Source organism: Rutidosis leptorrhynchoides, chromosome 4, assembly GCF_046630445.1.
Source record: "Rutidosis leptorrhynchoides isolate AG116_Rl617_1_P2 chromosome 4, CSIRO_AGI_Rlap_v1, whole genome shotgun sequence".
Lineage (NCBI taxonomy): Eukaryota > Viridiplantae > Streptophyta > Magnoliopsida > Asterales > Asteraceae > Rutidosis > Rutidosis leptorrhynchoides.
The window spans coordinates 629293874-629299786 of record NC_092336.1 but is presented as its reverse complement, the minus strand read 5'-3'; positions in this window follow the sequence as shown (position 1 = coordinate 629299786).

Below are 5913 nucleotides of genomic sequence, written 5' to 3'. Positions count from 1 at the left end.
GTGAATTATTAAAGTATGAATTATTAAAGTGAATTATTAAAGTATGAATTATTAAAGTGAATTATTAAAGTATGAATTATTAAAGTGAATTATTAAAGTTAAAGTAAAGTAAAAATAAAGTAAAGGTAAAGTTTAAGTATAGTAAAAGTATAAAACTATGTACGTATAATACGCGTATAAATATATATAATATTAATTTAAATCGTTATATATATTTAATAAAATAAAATATAAATATCGTTATATTTATCATACTAGTTAAGTAATGAGTTGTCAAAAGTGGTTCTAGATATTTATAAAAGTTATATACGTTTTAATAATAAAGTTCTTTTTAAACTGAAAACGTTTTTGTACGTTTGAAACTAAATAGATCAATCGAGTCTTTATGAGATTCAATCTTCCACTATCCTTTGTCTAGTTCTCAATGATTGACAATTTGTTCTTATTTATAAATCACTTTACCATTTTCCGAATATTGTTAAAACGGAAAGATTTCTCAAATCAACGTGGGCCTTTCAACATAGACTTGTAATCATAATTCAATATATCTGATAATTCAATCATTTGATCTTATCTTCTAATTCCATTGATAAATATTTTGAAACAGATACAATCATATAAAGTATTTAATCTAATATTTTGTTTACGTTTCAAGTTATAATATATATACACATATACATATATAATCATATTCGTTGAATGGTTCGTGAATCGTTGGAACTTGGTCGAGGTTGAATGAATGTATGAACATAGTTTAAAATTCTTGCAATTTAACTTAACAAATATTGCTTATCGTGTTGGAAACATATAAAGATTAAAGTTTAAATTTGGTTGGAAATTTCCGGTGTCGGAAACATATAAATATTAAAGTTTAAATTTGGTTAGAAATTTCCGGGTTGTCACAGATGAGTTCCCAATGCTTGCTGTAATGTCTGCCAAAACCTTGAAACAAATCTTCCATCTCTATCAGAGATAATAGAGATTGGTATTCCATGTTTAGAGACAACTTCCTTCAAGTATAATCGCGCCAATTTCTCCATTTTATCATCTTCTCTCATTGGCAGAAAGTGTGCTGACTTCATGAGACGATCGACTATTACCCAAATAGTATCATAACCACTTGCAGTCCTTGGTAATTTAGTAATGAAATCCATGGTAATGTTTTCCCATTTCCATTCCTAGATTTCAGGTTGTTGAAGTAGACCTGATGGTTTTTGATGTTCAACTTTGACCTTAGAACATGTCAAACATTCTCCCACATATCTAGCATTATCGGCTTTCATACCCGGCCACCAAAAGTGTTTCTTGAGATCTTTGTACATCTTTCACGCTCCGGGATGTATTGAGTATCTGGTTTTATGTGCTTCCTTAAGTACCATTTCTCTCACATCTCCAAACTTTGGTACCCAAATTCTTTCAGCCCTATATCGAGTTCTGTCTTCCTGAATATTTAGATGTTTCTTCGATCCTTTGGGTATTTCATTCTTCAAATTTCCTTCTTTTAAAACTCCCTATTTGAGTAGTAAGGTTAGTACGAATAATTATATTCATAGCTTTTACCCGTATAGGTTCTCTGTCCTTTCTACTCAGAGTGTCGACTACCACATTCGCCTTCTGTCATAACCCGTCCTTAACCATAAGAACGCGTTAGATAACGTATGATTTCATTGCGAGGTATTGACCTCTATATGAGACATTTTTGAAAGAAAACTGCATATATTATACATTACAAACCATAACCATTATTTTTGTTACAAGCTTAAGACAATAAAAAGAAGATTAACGTTTAGCGATAATCTTCGACTTACAAACTTTACAAACGATGACAACAACACGGTTTCTAGCATATTTTACAATACAACATCTCGGATATGCAGTTTTATTTTTGACACAAACATGCGTACGCAAGATCCTGGTTAGATCCAACATGATGCAGCGGAAGCTTTAGAAATCACCTGAGAATAGACATGTTTTAAAAGGTCAACATAAAGTTGGTGAGATATAGGTTTAATGCCGGCAGCAATATATATATAGACCACAAGATTTCGTATATAAACAGTTTAATAAAAGTATTCTAAGTGGTTGAGCACTCGGTAACCATACTTAACATTTTCACGTCGCATATTCCCTTTAATATGAAATCTTACTACACCGTACCAAGTGTAGTCACAAAACGAAGTACTGTGCAACCGTTGAATACTGGTCGTCCAGTCCGGTTGGGGTTGTCAGGCCCGATAGATCTATCAACAGGATTCGCGTTTACAATGCCGCTGTAAATATTAGTTACCAAGCTACAGGGAAGTATGCCAGTGGTACAACTCAACGTAGAACATATTTTTCAGTTACTTGTGTCCATATCGTAAAACATAAAATACATGTATTCTCATCCCGAAATATTTAGAGTTTAAAAGTGGGACTATATACTCACTCTTGTCTTGATGATATATATAATTTGACTCGGTCTTCCGGTTGATATCACGAACCTATCCATATATATTATATCAATATGTTTTCATTTTTAAACAAACGTTATAAATATATATACTTGTTATACTTTTAATACTTTGAATAATTCCTTAGTCCGTAGTTAGCAGTTCGTTGTTAGTAATTCAATTTTAATGGTTCATTTTTAGATGTTTAATATACCCGCAATGAAATAAATAAAACCCCCAACGAAATAAATAAAACCCCATCGTATATGTATTGGTCGAGATTAATCTTGACCCATGGTACCGGTGTTGTCAAATGACGTGTTGCGTACATAAAGTACCGGTGTTGTCAAATGACGTGTTGCGTACAATCATGGGATCTTATGATTAATCTTCTCGTGTTGTTTACGGGTGATCCTGAACCATATAAAATTGAATTATAAGTACATATATATAAAATATCATGTTATCTTAGAAATATGTGATTTATATCATTTTTTTCCAATTGATCCCGTAGTTGAAATGATCTAGGATAACCAATTTTGTTTCGGTCATAGTTTCTTCGTTACAAATCCGTTTTCGTTGATTCAAATTGCCATCTTCTTGGATCGAGTTCTTCTTTAAAACTATGAACTGTAAATACCTTTGTTTGTATTCAAAATCATACGGCATAAGTGAAACATTAGTGAAACATATGAAGTTAAACATTTTTGTTACAACAAAATCATTTAATGACCATTTTTCTAAAAATACTTATACTTTGAAAAACCAAGTTTTACCTTGTTAAATTAACATATAAATAAGTTATGTTACATGTCTTGAAGTATTTTAAAAGTTAAGTTAGAAGGATCTATTTAGTTTGCAAACAAGTTTGAAAACATTCAAACTATGTTCTTGTTGTTAAACTTTTGTACCACAAAATAAGATAGCTATATATATATGAATTGAATAAGGTTATGAACATAAATTCTACCTCAAGTTCCTTGGATAAGTTTGCTGTAAAAGAGGAGTAAGAAGCTAGAACAAAAAGGGTGATTGAAGTGGATGAAAGATTGGAAGTAAGTTGGTGTTCTTGGAGGGTTTTCTTGAAGTGTTTTTGTATGGTTTTCTTATGGTGTTTTAGTATGGTTTTTGAAGCTAGATCTTCTTGGTAAGTTGCTGAAGTGTTATGGAGTTTAGAGTTCTTGAAAGAGTGTGTGTTTTTGCTAAGATAATTGAAGTGAAAGTGAATCAAAAATGGGAAATGAATGGAAGTATTTAAGGTGGTGATGGTGGCGTTTTTGATGGTATACAAGGACAAAAGTTTTAGTTGTTTTCTTGTATAATTAGTCAAGTAATCATCCAAAAGTAATTACCTAGCTCTAAGGGCATGAATAGTGGCTGGTTAGGTGGTGATTTTGATGTGTATTTACTATTAGTAAATACGTATAGGAGCTAGGTATGATACGAGTACAAATACTCTAGGTATACGTATAGAAATTTTGTGAAAAATGAAATGAGGATTCAAATATAGCTATCTTTTGTGAATACACTTATATGGTTTTATGTATTTAAGTTCTTTAAAAGTAATTAAATACATTACTTATACAATATATGTATAACATTATAAGTCTTAAGTATATATGTCAAATAACGTTACGTATTGTTATCGTTTTGAAAACTTAAGTTAGTAGTTTCAAAATACACATATAACTTGTTGTTATTAATATAAAATGAGATATTAAAACATTTATTAATCATGTTAAATATGTATATATACATATATATACACAAACGTATAATTATCATATATTGTATAGTTCGTGACATCATCGGTCAAACTAGACGGTCAAACGTTGTGTAAAACTCTTTTCGGAAATATAAGTCTCGACAATTTGGATTGCTTATCATGTTGGCAAGGTTTAATTTATGTAAATATTAATCTTATAAGTATAGTATGATCGAAAAAGTGCGGGTCGTTACACCTTCCCCGGGTGGTAACGAATCTCAAAATCGTAATCGTTCAATAGTTTAACCCACCTACGCTGCCTCATGTTCAGTTGTTTCTGATCAAATATGTGTTGGAGACTTTTGTGGTCGGTATATATAATACTTTTGACCCATATAAGTAGTGCCTCCAAGTCTTTAATGCAAAAACAACCGCGCCTAATTCCAAATCAAGTGTCGTATAATTCTGCTCGTGAATCTTCAATTGTCTAGATGCATAAGCAATTACTTTCGTTCGTTGCATTAATACACAACCGAGGCCTTGCTTTGAGGCGTCACAATATATCACAAAATCATCGTTCCCTTCAGGCAATGACAATATAGGTGCCGTAGTTAACTTTTTCTTCAACAATTGAAATGCTTTTTCCTGCTCATCCTTCCATTCAAATTTCTTCCCTTTATGCGTTAATGCAGTCAAGGGTTTTGCTATTTTGGAAAAATCTTGGATGAACCTCCTGTAGTAACCAGCCAGTCCTAAAAATTGGCGTATATGCTTCGGAGTTTTCGGGGTTTCCCACTTTTCAACGGTTTCAATCTTTGCCGGATTCACCTGAATACCTTCTTTATTTACTATGTGACCGAGGAACTGAACTTCTTCCAACCAAAATGCACACTTTGAAAATTTTGCGTACAGTTGTTCCTTCCTCAATAATTCTAACACTTTTCTCAAATGTTCTTCGTGCTCTTGATCATTCTTTGAGTAAATGAGTATGTCATCGATGAAAACAATGACAAACTTGTCAAGATATGGCCCACACACTCGGTTCATGAGGTCCATAAACACAGCTGGTGCGTTAGTCAATCCAAACGGCATAACCATAAACTCGTAATGACCGTAACGCATCCTAAAAGCAGTTTTTGGAATATCATCCTCCTTCACCCGCATTTGATGATATCCAAAACATAAATCAATCTTCGAGTAAACTGACGAACCTTGCAGCTGATCAAATAAATCGTCGATTCTCGATAGTGGATAATGGTTCTTGATGGTAAGTTTGTTCAACTCTCTATGGTCGATATATAATCAAAATGTACCATCTTTCTTTTTGACAAACAAAACAGGAGCTCCCCACGGTGATGTGCTTGGTCGAATGAAACCACTCTCTAAAATTTCTTGTAATTGGCTCTGAAGTTCCTTCATTTTACTGGGTGTGAGTCTGTATGGAGCACGAGCTATTGGTGCAGCTCCCGGTACAAGGTCTATTTTAAATTCAACGGATCGGTGTGGAGGTAGTCCCGGTAATTCTTTCGGAAATACATCAGGAAATTCTTTTGCGACGGGAACATCATTGATGTTCTTTTCTTCGGAATTGACTTTCTCGACATGTGCTAGCACAACATAGCAACCTTTTCTTATTAGTTTTTACGCCTTCAGGTTACTAATAAGATTTAACTTCGCGTTGCTCTTTTCTCCATACACCATTAAGGGTTTTCCTTCTTCTCGTACAATGCAAATTGCATTTTTGTAACATACGATCTTTTCCTTCTCCTTTTTCAA